The following is a 21426-nucleotide window of genomic DNA, read 5'->3' as shown; positions in this document are numbered from 1 at the left end:
TTCCTTTAAAGGCAGACTTCCACACTAGGATAAACTTCTAGACATAAATAGAATAAGATGTTTGCTCCTTTGTTTCAACCAAACTGTGAAATTTACAATTTATTTCTCATCCTTCCTTTAAAGAGCATAGAACAATATATTAAGAAAACAATCCTATTAGTGTTTACTCAGGAGTAAGCCCCACCGTGTTCAGTGGGGTTTACTTTTATGTAAAAGGGTAGGCATACATGTCTGGGAGAAAGCATCATTGAATGTAGTCCAATGGGCAGATCAATGCAAACTATCAAAAGCCAATATAATTTACACCAAGGTAAATTATGCCATTATAGCTCACCTATTTGAAACTCCATTTGGGAGTGGGGCTACTGCCAACTTAGACTTCTTGAGCATAACAGAGGGAAGCTTTACTTGTGTTTTCAAATGGCTACAATTATAGATAACTATCTATCTATCTATATAGTTTGAAAGCATGTCAAAGTGCAAGTAGATAAATAGGTACCGCTCCGGCGGGAAGGTAAACGGCGTTTCCGTGCGCTGCTCTGGTTCGCCAGAAGCGGCTTAGTCATGCTGGCCACATGACCCAGAAGCTGGATGCCGGCTCCCTCGGCCAATAAAGCGAGATGAGCGCCGCAACGCCAGAATTGGTCACAACTGGACCTAATGGTCAGGGGTCCCTTTACCTTTTTTTATCTATCTATAACAGCTAATACTGTACTTAATTTGGTCTTTCATCTATTTGTGGTTCCCTGGCAAGGGGCTTGCCCTACATATTTCCCATTGGTTCTCAACACCTTGCTGCTTTATGCCAGATCAACGAAACGGAAATCAGCTGTTATTCAAAACTTAAGTGTCAGATCAACTCATTAACCTGGAATGCATAATTGAGACCTGGGTCGTGTGGGTGGTCATGTCTATTGTTACAGATCCAGGATAACGGAGTTTGGGGGTGCAAGGGCACCCATAACTGCTAGTTAGTTGATGTTAGAAACTAATACAGGGATGCGGGTGGCGCTGTGGGTTAAACTACAGAGCCTAGGACTTGCCAATCAGAAGGTCGGCGGTTCAAATCCCTGCGACGGGGTGAGCTCCCGTTGCTCTGTCCCAGCTCCTGCCGATCTAGCAGTTCGAAAGCATGTCAAAGTGCAAATAGATAAATAGGTACCGCTCCGGCGGGAAGGTAAACGGCGTTTCCGTGCACTGCTCTGGTTCGCCAGAAGCGGCTTAGTCATGCTAGCCACATGACCCAGAAGCTGGATGCCGGCTCCCTCGGCCAATAAAGTGAGATGAGTGCCGCAGCCCCAGAGTCCGTCACGACTGGACCTAATGGTTAGGGGTCCCTTTACCTTTACTTTCTATATCTTTATAATAACAATATGATCTCAGCAAAAATAATGGCCCCTGGGCAGGGAGAATTATCTTGTTTTGATAGTAGTTCAATATGAAAGGAGATTCAGTGGTCATGGGCAGTGCTGAGGACTAGGGTTCCCTCTGGATATACTGCTATTATTCATTGTTGTTATTCAGTGTTTCAAAATGCTTGTCACTCAGTCCTATGAAAGCATACTCAGAAGATAAAAGTCCACTGTGTTCAATGAGGCTTATTTACATAGGACCACAACCTTAAGTAAACTGTTAAGTATGTAGGGCATGATTTTCAATAAAACTGGTGTCATAAACCCTTTGCTTTGTTTTTGCTGTGACAGATTAATACAGCTATTCATCTAGAAATGGTTAATTCATTTCCATAGGTCTGCTTATAATCAAGTTGTTTTAAGTTCTTCACCTATGAATATACATAACCTAATAAAAAGAGATCATCTTCACGGTGTTGTTGTCACATAACAATAGTAATAAAAGTGTATTGTGATTATAGTTATACCTTTATAATGTCAGTGAACACCCTGTTCCACATATATAAACCTCTACGGGAAAAAGCTTTATCCTGTTGAGGAAAGATTTCTTATACCAAGAATTTGTCAACAACCATTCATGAACTTGTTAAAGCGAAAGTACTTTTTATTTGCATTCATGAAATAAAATAAACATATTTTCTTTGATCCTTAACCAACCCTTTATTGTTAACTTGCACTAGACTTTTATGTTTCAGTGCTCATTGTACATGTAATTATTTGAAAAGTGATTTTGTTTTAAATTATTTAGCCTTTTCTGAATTTTAGATAAACACAGGCATGTTTTGCTAGCGATTAAAAATACATTTCACCCAACACTGCAGAACGTAGCAAAGATAATAATGTGTAGGCGTCAGTGTGTTCCAAAACAAGACTCTCTGGGGACCCCTTTTAACACACTGCTACGTTAAAATCGTGTTCTGAAAGCCTCAGGAAACCCCTACTCGAACCCACCCTTTCCTGAAACTGGTGAAAGTATTTTTAAAAACACTGGAGTGAAAAAAGGCTACTGCTAAAATATTGCCAAACCAGATTGTTTCATTTAGTTACTGTTACCAGGTTTTTCATCTTAAAATATATTGATAATTCTAGTGTTACCAATAATAATGTTAAATAAAACGTTAATGATGTCAGAATACCTCACAGTATAATGAGAAAAGTAAGTTTCCACGACATAGTCTGTGATAACATAGTTTAATTATACATCATATCGTCTTTTCTTTTTTAAAAAATTACATTTTCATAGAATTGTAGAGTTGGAAGGGACCCCAAGTTTCATACTATCCAACCCCCTACAATGCAGGAATCACAAGTAAAGAATCCCTGAAAGATGGTCATCCATGCTCTGTTTATAAACCTTCAGTGAATGCGATTCCACCACCTTTTGAGGTAGTCCATTCCTCTGTCAAACAACTCTTACTGTTAGAAAAGTATTCCTAATGGTTAGTCGGAATCTCTTTTCTTGTAATTTGAATCTATTCAATCACTATTCATTGATGCTACCTGTAGCATCTTATGCAGTTCTGGTGTTTTTACCTCATTCAACAACTTGCAGCTTTATTCGTTTACTGCCATATTGGATTTGATTCAGATTTGCAGTGTAATCCTAACCATTTCTACTCAGATGCAAGCTTTATTGAATTCATTGTGGTATATTCCTAGATAAGAATGTTGGATCAGGCCAGTGGCTCATTTAGTCCAGCTTCCTCTTCTAACAGTGGCCAACCACTCTCCTTTCCTGCAGTTTACAGCAACTGGTATTCAGAAGCATAATGGTGGTAGAACAATAGTCATTGTGGTTAATAGCCAATGGTAGTTTAGCATTCAAGAATTTGTGTAATCCTGTTTAAAAGCCATCCAAGTTGGTTGCGGTCGCTGCCTCAAGTGAGGGCAAATTCTATAGTTTAACTATGCATTGCGTAAATAAGTACTTCCTTTTGTCTGTTCTGAATTGTCCACATTCAGCTTCATTGGATGTCCACAAGTTCTAGTGTTATGAAAGAGAAAGAAAAAAACTAATCCGCTTTCATTGTGGCATGCATATTTTTTAAAACTTCTATCATGTTACCTCTTTCTCATCTTTTTTTGAAACTTAAGATGTTCCAAACGCTTCATCCTTTGTTTATAGGGGAGTTTCTCCATCCGCTTTATCATTAGTTTCCATTTTTAAACCTTTTTCAATTCTACAACATCCTTTTAGAGGTAAGGCAGCTAGAACTGGAAATGGTATTTCAAATACAGTTGCAGAGTAGAGGTGGGGTTGCAGCCTTAGTCATATTTATGCTTCAGGTAGATTCATTGAAATTAGTGGAACAATTCCATTGATTTCAATGAGTCTACTCTAAGCATGATTAAGTCTGGATTCACTTTTTCTTCAATGAAAAGATTTATTTATTTCTTATTTAGTTAGGCTGGCCTCAACTAGAGCCAGGGCTTTTTCGGCTGTGGCTCCGATCTGGTGGAACACTCTGTCACAAGAGACTAGGGCCCTGCAGGACTTGACATCTTTCTGCAGGGCCTGCAGGACAGAGCTGTTCCACCAGGCCTTTGGCCAGGGCACAGCCTGACTCCCTCCCTCGGCAATCTTTGCGGAGCTCTGGCCCAATGGTTGCCAGTGGCTTGTTACAAATTAATTTTATAATGAATGATTTTAGAGTGTTGTTTGTGCTGTACTTTTGTACTGTTTTATTGTTGTTAGCCGCCCTGAGCCCGGCTTCGGCTGGGGAGGGCGGGATATAACTAAAATTTATTATTATTATTATTATTATTATTATTAATTGTTACATTTATACCCCTCCTTTCAAAAAGCTTCCTTCAAGAAGTGGCATATATCTACTCCTCATTTTATCCTCACAATAAGGTGACGTAGGTTAGAAAGAAAGCAAGCAACTGGGCTAAGGTGAGTTGTAGCTAGTGGCTGAGTGGGGATTTGAATCCTGATCTCCTGTGTTCATAGTCTAACAGTGACTAATACATCATATGTAAATGATTGTAAGTTAATTATTTCATTTAAGACAAGGTTCTGCATGTGACGTTAACATATGAGAGTGCTGGAGGTGAAATAGTTAAAACAGTTAAGTAGTTAAAACAGTTAAATAGTTACCCAATCAGAACCCAGGGAGGTGGAGTCAGAGGGACTATAAAACCAGCTCTGGGAGGGCGAAGGGGGGAGTTTGTTGGGAGTTAGGTGGTTGGTTGGAGTGGGAGTGAATTGGGATAGAGTCTGGGGGTAGGTTGAGTTAGTGTAGTGAAATAAGCTGAGTCAGGAACCGTTAGGAGCTAGGAAGACAAGTAAATATCTGAGAGGTAGTTTAGTGAGTGAGAGCAGGTAGATAGGCAGCCCATGCTTGCAATTGACTGAGACCATTTATGAAACCACACACTTGTTAAACTGCAATAAATAAACAGAAGTTTATGTTCCAATATAACCCTGACTGGACTCCGTATTTTACCAGGTAGGGCCTGGGTGGTGGCAGCAAGAAATAAAGTGGTGGCACAGGGATCAATAGACGGTGAAACGTCCGGGGAACCTGTGTTATTGCCACACCACACAGACAGCTGATTCATATCAGCACATAGTAGATTCCGTGCATCAGAGAGGAACCAGGAACAAATAAAGTTCACTCCACCAAGACACCTGCCTTGAAACCAAAATACTGGGAGTGTAATATTTGCAAATGATCACCAGAGGGTGCTCAGTAGCTAAGTGTGCTTGACCTTTGACAATGCTAACTGCCTGCTTAGAATGCTGCTGCTGTTTCAGCACCACGTTAGATTATACAGGTCTTTTAATTGTATTCTATGAATGTAAAAAAGTTGTAGATCAGAAACATTTAGATCTAGAATATATGTAGATAGAAAAGTACATGGAATACAGTATTTTAGGGCCAAACTAAATATGACATGGGAGAGGCATTGTGTCTCTGGTGTTTGTTTTGTTGCCAAAAACATCTCTGTGGGACTCTGGTGCTGGGGAAAGAGGTCTAATCCTTCTCTCCCAACCTGCACCATGGCCTAATCTTAATTGCCCTTGTAAAGCTGCTGTTCTCCTTATGGTGGGAAACATAAGCACTCATATTATGTTTTCCTCGTAACAGCTTCAGTCAGGGTTGCAGAAAAGGTGGGCAGAAAGAATTAGATCTCCCTCCAGGGCCACAGCCCTGATTCAAATGTCATCTTTCTGATTCTCTTTCAGCAAAAGAAAAAGATGTGTCCTGTTTAGTTTGACCATGAAGGAATATATATATAACTGAGGTCCTGGGGAACAATGCATTAAACAAGATGATATGCAAAATAGTAACAATATGTGGGTGTCGTGCCTTACCTAAGCCTGAACCATGACTCTTCCTCAAATGAGGACCCTGATGACACAAAGTATGAAGACCTTTTGGGGCCTTAATGAAATTAATTTCATTGAACTGTTACGTTTTTTCATATTGTAGAAAATAAAATAAAATGCAGTAATGTATTTATTGCCAATAAAGGTCAGAAATACACACATTGGCTCTGTTTTGCAGCCTGATGCTCAGGGACTATTAAGACAACATAATTCGTGGATACTGAATCCACTACCTGTCTGGCAATGTTGTTGCATTTTTTTGTTGTAATGTACTTTAAATTCTTTACATCTGGTGTTAGGCTGAAAAGAAAACTTGAAATTCACATTAGCAGTGGATCTTTTCCTATTTTTCCGTTCATCTCTGCGCATCCTCATCCAGTCCCACACAGTCAATGCTGGCTTTCTACCCTGGATCACCTTCAAAGCATCTGACAACTGCAAAGGTATTGAAGATACACATTCATTGTTTATTTTCAATATTCATTCTTAATTACATGGAAATCAGCAGCTCATTTTTTTCTTAAGCTAAGTCAGGCTCATACTGTGCTAAATATGTAAGACTAATGTGGTAATCTCTTATTCTCCTTAGACAGTTGACTTACATTTTGTCTCACTATTTTCTGTCAATTAGAAAAATTGTTTGTGTTTTCAATTTTTTATATAAAATATAGTAAATGCTCCCAATATTCATGTTCAACCTGTATATGTGCATTTTTAAGAATCCCAATCTGTTTCTAAGTACTGTCTGCTTTCTCCAGTCTGTGCTTCTGGAGCATAATACTGGCAAATCTAAAACTGGTTATAACTTCCCCCATTTTGGATGAAGCACATGCATTTTCCAGGCTCAGAAATCCCTCCAGGGTAGATTAAGTTGGCCAGATTATAGGCAGATATATCAAGGGGCTTTCATGCAGGGCAATTTATAAAGTTTGATTATTTATTTATTTAACAATTTATAAACTATTTCCCAACAAATATATTTGAAGCAGTGTACAATGAAGGAAAAGTCTGTAACAATTTGATTTTTCTGCCAGAATTGGGTACAATGTTCAGGCATGGCCACCTCTTTTGAGGAAATGAAGCTTGCCAAATTTCAGACCGATAGCTTCAATTGTTCTCCCCAAAGGGCAGACTTTATCATTTTGGGGTGGGTACAATAAGAATCACATCCTATACATGGGGTAGAGGAAATGTCACTCCTTGGCAATGACTCTTTTACCACCAAGGCTTGTTGCTATGGGGTGGGCTTCTGTTCCTCCTCTCCATAGATTTTTGGAGATACAATGGAGACTTCTTCATGAACTTGCATAGAAACAGACATGTAGCTAGGTAAGTTTTTCATTCCTCCCTCAGATCACTATGAGCGCCCTGGGAAAATAATTACAGTGGTACCTCAGGTTAAGAACTTAATTCGTTCTGAAGGTCCATTCTTAACCTAAAGCTGTTCTTAACCTGAGGTACCACTTTAGCTAATGGGGCCTGCCATGCCACTGGTGCACGATTTCTGTTCTCATCCTGAAGCAAAGTTCTTAACCCGAGGTTCTGTTTCTGGGTTAGCGGAGTCTGTAACCTGAGGTACCACTGTATTGTGATTTAACAGCTGGATCTGTCTGCCGAAACAAAAGATTACTCATTTTCTCAGGGTGTTTCCCAAATCAGCTTGATTTCATTTCTCATGAGGAAAAAACAGACATGGGTTTTTTCTTTAGAAGCATAAGCCACAGAACTACTTAGAAGCTTAAGGAGTCCTTCATCTGCCTCAAGACACTTTGCAATCTGACTTGGGAACATGGTAATTTCCCTCAAATCACCCTAATTTGCCTCATAATTTGTGGTACAGCCAAAGCCAATGTATACCCTTAGTAAATGCCCATTTGCTTCAAATTCACACAATCAGTTTTAATTATTCAGATACTTATTTTCATTGTGAAAATGTTTTTAAAATAATTTTGACTAGTAACTTTCACTAACAAGTAACATTTAATAATTCAATAACAGCAATTTAAGAGACATTAACTAATAATGTGGTTGCTGATAATTTTTGTAGATTTAATTCCTGATTTCCAAAATGATTCCTGATACCTTAATTTACCTGAGCCAAAGGCTTTAACAGCAATGAAAGAAACACAGATTCAAATATTTAAAACTTTTAAAGTTCAAAACTATTGTATATTTTGAAGTATTCTAATAACTAAACTAAATGAATTGCAGTTTAGAAATAAATATAGTTATACAGACACTTGATTCTTACTGACTCATTTATTGGAGGGGATGTTAAAACTGGGATACTTCCATAAGAGATAAAAATATGAAATGTAGTACACAGAGTTCCAGACACTATGCCATAATTACTAGGAAAAAATGTGGTTTTGTCTTTTGATCAAAATGTGGGACACGGATCCTACAGGTGTGCCTCTTACTTTAAGAAAAAGGGTTTAGGCATGGATCCTAAACAAGTGTATTAATTTAAGCCTTATTGAACACAGTGCAGCTTACATCCTGGTTTAAGAAAACATGTATGATTTCTCTGATAGATAGATGCTGTTGAATATAGAGGTTATGCAGCATTCATGAGTAAAGATGGTGTTCATTCTGGTGCATTTAAGGGGAGTGATTTATCCAAAAGAAGGGATAATGAGGCAAACAAGCTACAAGTCCTATTGAGGACAGATAAGAATTGATAGAGCCTGAAGAAGAGTGAGCAGGAGTGACATGAATGTGATAAATAGAAGATAAAACTTTCATGACAAATGCCATCAGTTTTTTACAAATGAAAAATATTTTATAGTTGGGAGATTTATTGCTTTTCAGACATTATTACCTTGGTTTAAGAACAGCTTAGTTTATGAACAATTTGGATTAAGAATGCTGCAAACCCAGAAGTAGGTGTTTTGGTTTGTGAACTTTGCCTTGGAATAAGAACATGTTTTGCTTCCTGTTGAGTGTGTTCCATTTGTAAATTGAGTCCCCTGCTGCTATGGGAAAGCACGCCTTGGTTTAAATGCTTTGGTTTAAGAACGGACTTCTGGAACGGATTAAGTTCATAAACCAAGGTACCACAGTATATGGCATGCAGTAGTTACAGAAGAGTATATCTGTGGAGCCTTGTTCTTCTAACATGGACACGTGTAGCAGAAGATGTATATTAAGGTGGATGTGGGAAATTAGGTAAGTGATAAAGGACTTAAGCTTTTAGGGTGCAAATCTCTGCTTATATTACAGAGAACAAGACAGGGCAGTAAATGTGTCCTCATTTTAAAACAATATGTTTAAAAAATACTTCTCTGTACATCAACGTGCATGGGTCACTTCTATTTTGTTCTTTCCCATACTAAAAAGCTACACTAAAAAGCCAAAGTAAACTACATAATGCTATCATCCTTTCTTCTTTAATAAGACAGTGCTGTTTTTTTGGAAAATATAGAGCCAGCTATTAGTCTCCTGCGGATTCTTTGAGGTCTACTGGAAGGGTGTTTGGGGTATCTTCTAAATGTTATTGGATAAAAGCTGAGACTAGATATCCCACTGTTTTTAAAGAGCATGCTGAGGCAAACCACTGTTAAGTTGTGCAAGACTGCACATTTATTTATTCTCATTTCTCAGCTCACATCCTGAAACACATATGGTCACTGTTTTTGTTTTGACTCTTTCTGATTTTTTCTTAAAGAAAACCAATGTGAGAGAATACTTTAAATGATCTAATCTTTGTTTAAGGGTATTTTGCATGTGAAAGAAGGAAAATGTAGATATGCTGAGGGCTGTTCTAACCATTCACATCAATATTCACTGACACATCTTCACCAATACCCAGATAATACTTTTAAAGAAACAGTGATTGCCTAGTATAACAGGCAAAGGTGTCTCTCCTCCAGGTTGTGCAGTGGGCTCTGTCACTGCTGAGACGACAGCTGTACCTGCCAATAGTGTGGGCAGCTGGGAAGGCAGCAATGTTCCCACCATGTTAGAAGAGTCCCACTGAGTTTAGTGGAACTTTATGTTAGGTCAATAGGTATAGGACTGCAAGCTTAATCTTCCAGTCTAATGTTACTCATATTTCACAGACTTCCATCTTTAGCATCTCCCTAAAAGGGCTATGTGAGTTAGGGTTAGATTTCTTCTAGACATGTTGGACTATGAAGAGAGCATAGGGTTTTGTCAGAGAATTAATCAGAATAATCTAGGTAAAATGGCCAATCCTTTCTACAAGCCCAAACTAGGCAATGTTTTTGGTGGTTCTCTACTTCAGCAATGAGAAGAGAACTCTATGATTTGAGAACTGTTGTCCAATAGAACTATTTAAACAAGTACCGGTATTCTCAGAAAGGATATAATCTATTATTACATGGTTCTGAAAGCTTTGAAACGTATTTGAAACAGTATATCAAAATTCTCAAGACCCATAAAGACCCAAATTAATAATGATCTGCTGCTGCAACATGCATACAGTGCAGTATCTTTGTTATATTGCTGGGCACTGTGACTTCACAGTCCTAACTATGATGTACCAATAAAATGCTTGACATATTCCCATGAATTTACAATGACAGTGAGATGAGGTAGAATTCAGATGTAGAACATAGTGAAGTGGAAGGTTCTGAAGGGTGAAGCAGTGGCGGAACTTCATGCTCCGGCACCGGGGGGGGGGGCGGAGTGCAGGCAGGGGCGGGGCTGGCGTGCATGCTGACCGCAGGGGCATGGCGCACCGCCTGTGGGGGCGGGGCGCCCAGCGCGGGCGGGGGAGCAGCCGCGATGGAACCCCACTGGGATGCGCTGCCGGGGGCAGAGCGCTTCCCCCGCACTCCTCTTCCTCCACCAGTGGGGAGAAGATATTTTTCTCAGCATCAGGAAACCAATGTAGCACTCCTGCCTTAAAATAGGAGTCGCAAGTCTAAATACATACCTCGGGATGAAGTAGCTTCGGGATGAGTATTTTCGGGTTGCGCTCTGCGGCGACCCGGAAGTAACGGAGCGCCCATGCGCAAACGCTCAAAATGATGTTGCATGCATGTGTGGAAGCGGCGAATCGCGACCTGCAGGTGCGGGTTGCGTTCGCTTTAGGGTGCGAACGGGGCTCCGGAATGGATCCCGTTCTCATCCAGAGGTACCACTCTACTGTTCTTTGTTTTAATTTATGTGGTTCCACTTCTTGATTTCACTGTTGTATCCATGACATCACATTCATTACCAGTACTGCACCTACTGTATTTTTAACTTTTTCTACTAATGCAAAAAGTAGAATACTTTAAAGTAAACCTTTTTTACATACAGTGGTACCTCGGGTTAAGTATTTAATTTGTTCCAGAGATCCGTACTTAACCATGCTTAACCTGAAACTGTTCTTAACCTGAAGCACCACTTTAGCTAATGGGGCCTCCTGCTGCTGCTGTGCCGCCGGAGCACAATTTCTGTTCTCATCCTGAAGCAAAGTTCTTAACCCAAGGTACTATTTCTGGGTTAGCGGAGTCTGTAACCTGAAGCGTATGTAACCTGAGGTACCACTGTACTGCAAAATGCCTTCGTAAAGTTTAGATCCATTGCTTATGGGCAGAATAAATGAAAGCAAAGAATGATCTGGTTGCCACATATATCTTCCTTTAGAAAGCTTAAAGTGACTTATATATCCAGATGCCGTTCAGATCTATGTCTGTACAGCCTGGCTAACTCTACAGGATCTGTTTCTTCTAGATTCTGCTGTTGGGTAATTCATTATTAGGAGCAACCAAAAAGTCCCCAAGATATGACAAGCTTCCAAGTTCTCTAGAACTCTTTATCAGGCAAGAAGTTGCATATGTTGTGGTGAAATGAGGGAGATTTCCAGAACGATTCAGCTAGATATTGCTACCATAAGGTCAGCTTGCAGGCATATCTTTAGGCGCCAGGGAATGTTATTGTTTTGGTTACTATGTTGTGTATTTTTGTGTTTTTATATTGTAAACCGCCCTGTGATCCTGGGACGAAGGATGGTAAATAAATACATACAGTAAATAAATACATATATAATTGCATTATTGGCATAGACATTTGCCTCATGGCTACAGCATCTTGACAAATCTTTCCTCTGCCGCCTCTGCTTTCCTCCTCCACCAACTGTACTGATCATAAGCTTTAAAGTAAATCTTATATTGCACCATTTAAAAAGAAAACACAGATGGGGTTGCGTTAGAGAGGGAGAAACTGCATGTCTTTTTCTCAGTTTTTCTTTGCATCATGCCCACAAAAATGCCACATGCTTCATGACTCACTATAACAGAGGCTGAAGTTTCGCTTCATTTTAAAAAAATGTGTCTGTCTCATGAAGAGGGACTTAACACACCCACTCATCATCCCACACCTCTTCACTAGCATGGTGCAATCTCAGTGGCCCAGTGGTATTTTTTGTAGGAATGAAATTCCTAATTTCTGCTGCATTCAACATTTTCCCCAATTCTAAACTGTAGTAGTTTTTATTTTTTTACCATTTCCAGCAAATAATCTACTTTGTTAACACAATGTTCTTGTCAGTTCCGAGGAACTGCAATTCTTCTCCCCACATGATCTGCCAGGGTCATGTTGCATTGCATTTTGGAAATAAGAGACGAAAATAATAGTTTACTTGTAGATTGGCCAGCAAACACAAGATACAACAAACAACATTAAACTTCTAAAACTATTGTTAATATAACAACGGCTTGCAAATTAGAATAACACAGTAAATAAGGGTGTACACAATGAATCAAGCAGTTAAATTGCTTTAATTAGCATATTCCAGCTGTAAACTCATATACCAAAAAATGATTAGGTAATATGCTGCATTTTTTTAATTACGTGGATGTGGAGCTTAGAAACATGCATTATTTTTTTACTATGATATTGTAAACTTATTTATTAGATTATTAGCCTTAAAACATTGTACTAGAACACCAAGATTCCCTTTGTACCAAACTTAGAATATACCAGTTACCCACAATGAGTGATTGTTGTTGTGTTCAAAATGGTATGTTCCATGCATCAAATGGTGAATTGTACCCAAAGGTGTTGTGTTACTTGCTTACTTATTTGCCATTTCACCTTTTTTTTTTTGTATGGGTTGTTATCATAGTCAGTTTTGATTTCTTATGGAGTTCTGTTTCAGGGAATGATCTAGATCTATGAATATAGATAGGAGATTTTCTTTAAGACTGTCTCCATCTTTCTTAAGCTGGTGAGCAGAAGAGCTTATTCAATGCATTTATATCCCATCTTTTTCTCCAAGGAGTACATGGTTCACCCCCTCCATTGGTGCCTGCGGCAACCCTGTGAGGTAGGTTAAGAGCCTGTGACTGGCCCAGGGTAGCCCGGTGGCCTTTGTGGCTGAGTGGGGATTTGGGCCCTGGTCCTAGCTTCCTAGAGTTATTCTGATGTGGGGTAGCTATTTAAATTAAGTAGGCAAATAAATATGGGGAAAGCAAAATGTCACTTAGAAAAGGATCTGGAATATTTTCCTTGAAGCCTGAATTTGTCTTATTTTGGATTTTTTTATATGATGTTTTAATGTGTTATAAACTGCTAGGATATTTTTTCTTTAAAATATAAAGCAGCATAGAAATAATAATAATAATAATAATTAAAAAAAAATATCAACAGCCTTAATGCCATGTTTGAGCAGCTCAGGGCTACATCTTTGTTTTTGGCACATGTTTAAAACAATCTATTAGTATTATTAAGTAATTCACTAATGGCTCCTTGTTATCTTGGAAAAAAGTGAAATGTGGAGTACAACAGAATTATGCCCTGGATCTGTTGTTTTTCAGTGTCTTTATAAACGACTTGGATTAAGGAGTTGAGGGAATGCTAATCAAATATGCAGATAGCACAAGCTAACAAAATGAATTTCAGTGGGGACAAATGTAAGGTTCTACACTTAGACAGGAAGAACCAGCTGCACCAGTATAAGATGGGAGACACCTGGCTTGCCAGTAGTACATGTGAAAAGGATCAAGGGGTCTTAGCCATGAGTCAGCAGTGTGATGCAGCAGCAGCAGCAGGAAAAAAAAACCCAGATGCCTGTACGAAACCCTCAAGCAGGATCTGAGCGCAAGAGCTCTCTCCCCTTCATGGTCTCCAGCAACTGTTATTTGGAAGCATTCCTGCCTCCAGCTGTGGAGACAGAGAGTACCCATAGTGTCTAGTAGCCAATGGTAGTCTTTGCCATGAATTTATACAGTCATCTTTTAAAGCCATCTAAGTTATTGGCCATCACTGCCTCCTATGGGAGCAAGTTCCATACTTTAACTTTGCAGTGAGTGAAGAAGTTATTTCTTTTGTCTGTCCTGAATTTTCCAGCTTTCTGCTTCTTGAATATCCATGAGTTCTCATGTTAAACTAGATAGAGAAGAGCTTTCTCTTTTTTAAAAAAATATTTATTAAAGTTTTGAAAGTTACAGAAAGAAAAAAGAAAAAGAATTAAACATAACAAAACCATACAATACAACCCAAAAACAAAAATATTACATATACATAACAAAAATAAAACAAAAACAGTTAAAAAAAGAAAAAAGAAACACAACCAATACTTTCAATGTTATTAACTTTCTTTTGCTTGTTTCAGCGACCTCCTCACACCTCCCTTTTTTGTATTCCACTTTGATTATTTGTTTCAGCAAATCCTTTCCATCTTCCTCAAACTTCTGTCCTATCATTTAACTTAACAATTTCTAACATTATTTTTTCCTTTAATCCAATCACAATCTATTATACTTAATTCTTTATAACATTTCTGCTAAAGCCATGTAACTTCATTCCAACATCTTTCTAACATTCCTTAATATTACAATATTTCTGTAAATAATCTTTAAATTTCTTCCAATCTTCTTCCACCGACTCTTCTCCCTGGTCTCGGATTCTGCCAGTCATTTCTGCCCGTTCCATGTAGTCCATCACCTTCATCTGCCATTCTTCCCGGGTGGGTAGATCTTGTGTCTTCCAGTACTTTGCAATAAGTATTCTTGCTGCTGTTGTAGCATACATAAAGAAAGTTCTATCCTTCTTTGGCACCAATTGATCGACCATGCCCAGGAGAAAGGCCTCTGGTTTCTTCAAAAAAGTATATTTAAATACCTTTTTCATTTCATTGTAAATCATTTCCCAGAAAGTCTTAATCCTTGGGCATGTCCACCAAAGGTGAAAGAATGTGCCTTCGGTCTCTTTACATTTCCAACATTTATTATCGGGCAAATGATAAATTTTTGCAAGCTTGACTGGTGTCATGTACCACCTGTAAATCATTTTCATTATATTCTCTCATAAGGCATTACATGCCGTAAATTTCATACCTGTGGTCCATAACTGTTCCCAGTCAGCCATCATAATATTATGTCTAACATCTTGTGCCCATTTAATCATAGCTGATTTTACCGTTTCATCCTGAGTGTTCCATTTCAACAGCAAGTTATACATTCTTGACAAGTTCTTACTTTTGGGATCTAACAGCTCTATTTCCAATTTTGATTTTTCCACCTGGAAGCCAATTTTTTTGTCCAGATTATATGCCACCTTTATTTGATAATAATGGAGCCAATCCCGCACTCTATGAGAAGAGCTTTCTCTATCCACTTCATGCCGTGCATAATTTTGTAAACTTATATCATGTTGCCTCTTACTCACCTTTTCTAGTCTAAACTATAAAGTCCCAAACACTGTAGCCTTTCTGCACAGGGGAGGCACTCCATCCTCTTGAGGCGAGGTGACCAGTATCTTTTTTGAGGCGAGGTGACCAGTACTGTACACAGGTTTCCAAATGTGTTTGCACCGTAGAGTTGTATAATGGCATTATGATATCAATAGTTCATTTTCAATTCCTTTCCTAATGATCCCTAGCGTGGAATTTGCCTTTTTCACAGCTGGCACACACTGAGTCTGTCAGTGCAAGCATTTCAATCCTCCCTCTCCTTCACTGCACACTGTTCTGTAGGTTGTTCTGATCCCCCCCAAACCAACAGGGAGGGGGCATGTGGGGGTAGCATTGCGGGGATCATTGTTGCTCTAGCAGAGGTCTTTGTGTAGGCTTCTGCTGATGATACCCATTCCTTGAATCTAGCCTATTATGTTCACCTAAAGTGTGAATTTTACAGGTGTTTGGAAACATGTAGGTACATTTATCAGAGAACCAACTGTTATTTTTTCACTTACAATGTGGGAAATGGTTTTTAGACAGTGAAATCAAACCCTAAAGGTGAAATTGGGTTGCAGTCCCGTTCTGTCCCATTCCACCACTACTCTGTCCCATTCCACCCCTGCTCTGCTCTGCTCCTGCCCCACACCCTTTCAGCGTCAAAAAGTGTGGGTGTATCAGTGGGTGTATGCATGCTGATCCTGCACAAGCGAGGAGGTGCCTGTATGCACTTACCTGGGAGCATGTTTCAGAACTTTATAGGTTTATGTATTTCTGAGCAGGTATGTATGAGATTGTACTGTTAATGTTTATTTTAGAGCATTGGGAGTACAGTCATACCTCAGGTTACAGATGCTTCAGGTTGCGCGTTTTCGGGTTGTGTACCACGCCAAACCCGGAAGTACCAGAACAGGTTACTTCTGGGTTTTGGCGCATGCACAGAAGCGTCGAATCGTGACTCGCGTGTGCGCAGACATGGTGCTGCAGGTTGCAAACGCTGCAGGTTGTGAACGTGCCTCCCGCACAGATCATGTTTGCAACCCAAGCGTCCACTGTATGACTATATTAGTGGCTGCTTCAGCTTTAGACTAGGGCAGATTATCCTCTCCAGATAATGTTGGTCTACAACTCTCATCAGCCCCAACTGGCATAGCCAGTGGTCAAGGATGATAGGAGTTGTATTCCAACAATATCTGAAAGACACCACATTGGCTACTCAGGATTAAGGTGTATTCTCCACTTTTGATCCTTGGAACTTGTGTGCATGTGCACGCACGCACACTCACTCAATCTCTCACACTCTAAAAAGTTCCTTGTTGCCTGCAGTGGCCTATTTTCACAGGCATCATTTCTTACCATAGCTTTGTTAAAAAGACAATAGATTCTTGTGTCAGTCTTATTGGCACCAGTTTTGTATAATACAGGAAACACCATTTCCTTTTAGGGCTGGAAAATTAACTTGGATCATGCTTTTCCCTTTTTATTGCTAATCAGGACACACCCCGGGAAACCTGGCTTTCTGATTCTGGAAAAGGAACGGGAAGCAGCATCAGCATTCATTTTATATCCTATTTTTTCTGAAAATGCTTTACTCTTTTACCAGTGATTTGAAGAAAGTATATCTAACAACCTAATCCTATATGAATGTACATGGAAGAAGGACTTTGCTTATTTATCACTATATAACTGTGTTGAAGGACTACTTCAGCCATTACAATTTCCTACTTAAGCTTGCTATCTAGGTTCTAACAACTGGTGGACAACTTCAGGCCCTTGCTCTTGCTTCTAAGGGTACTTTATTGTTAAACTGGACTTGGAGCAGACAGCCAGTCAAACAAACAAACGAACAAAGGACACCTTCAAATAAACAACTGTCCTCTGAAAACCATTCAAATGGAGGAATGTCCTCTGTTAATGTGGGACACATGGCCACCATAGGAGAAATATTTTCCCCCACTATTCATTGTGATGTCATTACGATTGATTTTATCTTTATCCCTCTGAGCAGAGTTTTGTTCCTCCATAAAAGGTCATGTAAGCTTGGAGAAAAACCAGACTAAAACTGAAAAAGTCAGTAGACACCCCTCTCATTTCTGTCTTGGATAATGATCTGCTGGATCTTGCTTTCCTGGGCTTGGAAAACACAAGGGACTTTCTGACTCAGTTGGTGGAAACAACGTGATTGCTTTATTAAAGTACAGTTCTACTTCCCACTTTGAACTGAATGCACAATATGAAGTTAAACTCTTTCTGTCATCATAAGATTCTGCTTTATATTTTCAAAGGAAGTTAAACATTGGGAAAGGAACAGCAAGCTTAAAATAGATATTTCAGTTTCCAGTATAAAATCATATTAATATGTGGATAACTTAACTTAATAGCAGATTCTAAGCAACTATTTTAAAAAACCAGAGATTTCTATAATGAGCCAGTATTACTTTTGTAATACAGGCAAGGCTGATTTAGGCGTGTCCAAATGATGTGTGATCATGCACGCATGCACGGTGCCAAACCCGGAAGTAGCCCCAAAACATCATAAAGATGTCACAAAAAGGGGTGGGGTGGGCTTACATGTGCTCTGCCAACATGTGCAGAGCCTGGAACATAACCCCCGTGCAAAACAAGGATTGTCTGTAGTTAACTCCCCACTCCTCACTTTATGAACATAACAGTATTTGGGTGAAAAAATGCTTTGTTGTTTTCTGCATGAACACATGGGCTTATTTCTTTATTTTACAATTTTATTGTAATTTTAAATGGAACAACACACAACTAAAACTAATAACTAATAATATAACAAAACAGATACAAATATTACTATTTTTTAGTCTGAGTGGCTGAATGTCACTTCTACGAAGTAGTTAATGAGCCACATATACTGGAAATTCATCATACAGATGAAATATGCAAATAGGCATATTTCAATCTTTTGGCAAAGGGTAAACACACACTGACCTGGTTTGAATGTAAACTATGGCTTAGCATTCAGTGTATGAGTCTTACGCTCATGTGTGTCTCCCCACTCCTCCAGTGCAGCCATAGGAAAGCGATTGGAAGCTTTACTTAGGTTTTCAAATAGCTACAATTATAGATAACTATCTATCTATAACAGCTAATACTGTACTTAATTTGGTCTTTCATCTATTTGTGGTTCCCTGGCAAGGGGCTTGCCCTACATATTTCCCATTGGTTCTCAACACCTTGCTGCTTTATGCCAGATCAATGAAACGGAAATCAGCTGTTATTCAAAACTTAAGTGTCAGATCAACCCATTAACCTGGAATGCATAATTGAGACCTGGGTCATGTGGGTGGTCATGTCTATTGTTATAGATCTAGATCTAGGATAACAGAGTTTGGGGGTGCAAGGGCACCCATAACTGCTAGTTAGTTAATGTTAGAAACTAATACATGGTTGAATTTAGATAATATTTGGAGTATTGGAGAGAAGATGCAGATGTTAGATTTCAAATACGGGCTGAACCAGGGGTTTGGACTAGATGACCATTGGAGTCCCTTCCAGCTCTACAATGCTATGAATCTATGGAGACTCCAGTTAGACTGTTTTATTGGATCACCGTGTTTTGTTTTATACTGTTTTTATTTATTTTCATGATGCAGAAGGAATCACCTTGTTGACCACCTGTGACCTTGTCCATCTTTGCTTGTTGAATCAGTACTTCCAGTGTACTGGATCCAGTATACCTGAATATGAAGTAGTAGATACCTCTTTTAGAGAGGGGTATTTACCTGTAAGTGGCAGTGGTACAGACTTTATTGAAAACATATTAATCAGACCCTTCTGGCTATATTATCACTCCGTTTCATATCTGGGCAAGGTATGTGAACGTGTGGTGGTGAGGTTGTGGATGAAACTGATTATGTAGATCCCATCCAGTCTGGCTTTTGGCCTGGTTTGGGGTGGTGATATTGAAATTGCCTTGATTGCCATAGTGGGTGACTTGCACTGTGAGAAAGATAAAAATATAGCCTTATTGGTTCTGCTTGGTGATCTGGCACTGTTGCTCAATGTGGAAGTGAACTGAGTAGTGAGGGGCCTTTTTCTAGCTTCAGCTTATTTACCAGCTATGACCATTGCTAACACATTTGAATTGCTGTGGTTATCCATAAGTCAACTCCGGTTTAAATTACTGCAGGATGCTTCATGTGAGGCTGCCATTGAATTACTGCAGGATGCTTCATGTGAGGCTGCTCTTTTGTAAATAGATCGCAGCAAAGAGGCTGTAAGCTAAAGTTTTGGAAAGCCTACTGTAAAGGACTAAATTTCCATCGGTAGAAAACACTAAACCCCCCTTGGAAGCAGGAGAAGAGGGGGGAAGTTTTGGATTGTGTGTGCCTGCAGGAGAGAGCGAAGAAAGTCAAAATACCACCGCTCCGAACCTGGAAACGGGCTGCTAGTAAGACTGACGTTTTTGGATTGTTCGTTGACAGTGAATAGAACGTTCGCTGACAGCTAGCTAAATAAGAGAGATACATTGTTTCTATTCTCTCCGTTTGCTCTTAAAAAGGAGTAAAAGTAACTGAAAATTGAAACTAACTTTATTGTTTGAGTTGTGCTTAAAAGGACTAATACAAATAGAAACTGTTTCCCTCTAGAGGAAGCCTTTGAAACTGTTACAAGAGCTGAGCTGGGGGAACTTCCAGCTGCAAGATAAAGCTGTGAGACTTTGGGAATGACCTTGAATCGGTTAAGAATGTCGACAGAAGAGGCCTTAGTGGCTGTATTATGTAAGATAAATGATTCATTGGAACAGCTTCACAAGAAGGTGGATTTAACTATAGAAAGTATAAATAATTTGGGACAAAAGGTGAACACCAATACAGAAACTATCCAGAAATTGACACAGGAATCTACTTTGACATGGCAAACTGCGGAGAAGGCTAGGGAGAAAGCTGTTGCCGTTGAACCTAAAGTAACACAATTGGAGAGAGAAAGAGTCCCAGCCTCACACATGCAACTTGATGATCATAAGTTGATGCCTGTTATGATTGAATCTAAAGGAAAACAGACTTTGAGGATCAGAGCCCTGCCTGCACTGGAGAGGGAAGGTTTGATGGACTTTCTCACACAGGAATTTGCTGATTTTTGGGACCTGGACTTGGGCCAAGAAGAGACTAAAATTGTGAGGGCCTTCAGACTCTACCAGAAGAACTTAGAAGAACAACAGTCAAGAGAGGAAATTTTAAAGACGTTCCGAAATACCTTTTGGATCTTAGGTTTAACTACGGAGATTTGGTTGCCCTGTTGAGAAGGAATAAAATCATCTTTAGGTGGGAGTTTCCCCGAGATCTACTCTTTAGCTTCAAAGGAAGGAAAATAAAAATAAGATCAGTAGAAGACAAAGCAAAGTTCTTGTATAAGTACGAAGAAGACTCGCAGAAGGGACTTGGAAAAGAGTTAAGAGCATCGGACAGAAGATCACCAGGTTGATGGACTATATGGAATTGGCGGAAAGGACTGGCAGAATCTGAGACCAGGGAGAAGAGACGGTGGAAGAAGATTGGAAAAAGTTTAAAGACTATTTATAGAAATAATGTAAAATTAATGAGTGTTAGAAAAATGTTGGAAAGAAGTTATACGGCTTTACTAGAAATGTTATAAGGAATTAAGTATAAATAGATTACTAGAGTATTAAAGGGAAAATAAGGTTAAAATATGTTAAGACAATTATATGACAGAAATAGAGGAAGATGGAAAGGATTTGCTGAAACAATTAATAGAAGTGGAATACAAAAAGGGAGGTGTGAGAAGGTCGTTGAAACAAGGGAATGAAAGTTAAGATATTGGTATGGTAAGATGTGTGTGTTTTTTTTTTTAAAAAAAATAATTTTTATTAATTTTACAACATAAACAAAAAACAAACAAACATAACACGACTTCCCCATACCTCCCCTTCACTGCATCCTTGTTTTAAATTTTTTTAGCAATCCTTCATCCATTTTTATATTTAATTCTCTTTAAAATTTTCTTAAGCTTAAATTTTTACAGCTGTAATTCTTTATATCAAATCCCTTGACATCTTAACATTC

The 21426-nt window shown here is 39.0% G+C and overlaps 1 protein-coding gene across 5 annotated transcripts in view; it reads left to right on the top strand.

The window, feature by feature from the left end:
* The window catches only part of FLT1 (fms related receptor tyrosine kinase 1), a 141615-nt gene that overhangs the window by 3432 nt on the left and 116757 nt on the right, over nt 1–21426 (top strand). For 3 of the 5 annotated variants that reach the window (XM_081860107.1, XM_081860105.1, XM_081860103.1), the window contains exon 3: nt 11434–11596. The exons of the other annotated variants lie outside the window; for them this stretch is intronic. The gene's annotated coding sequence lies outside the window, so the exon portion shown is untranslated. The remainder of the gene's footprint in view (nt 1–11433; nt 11597–21426) is intronic. 5 annotated transcript variants of the gene reach the window in all.

This window comes from Podarcis erhardii, assembly GCF_964252035.2.
Source record: "Podarcis erhardii genome assembly, chromosome: 4".
NCBI classification, from domain to species: domain Eukaryota; kingdom Metazoa; phylum Chordata; class Lepidosauria; order Squamata; family Lacertidae; genus Podarcis; species Podarcis erhardii.
Note: the sequence above shows the minus strand (reverse complement) of the source record. Positions and strands in the feature narration are given on the sequence as shown.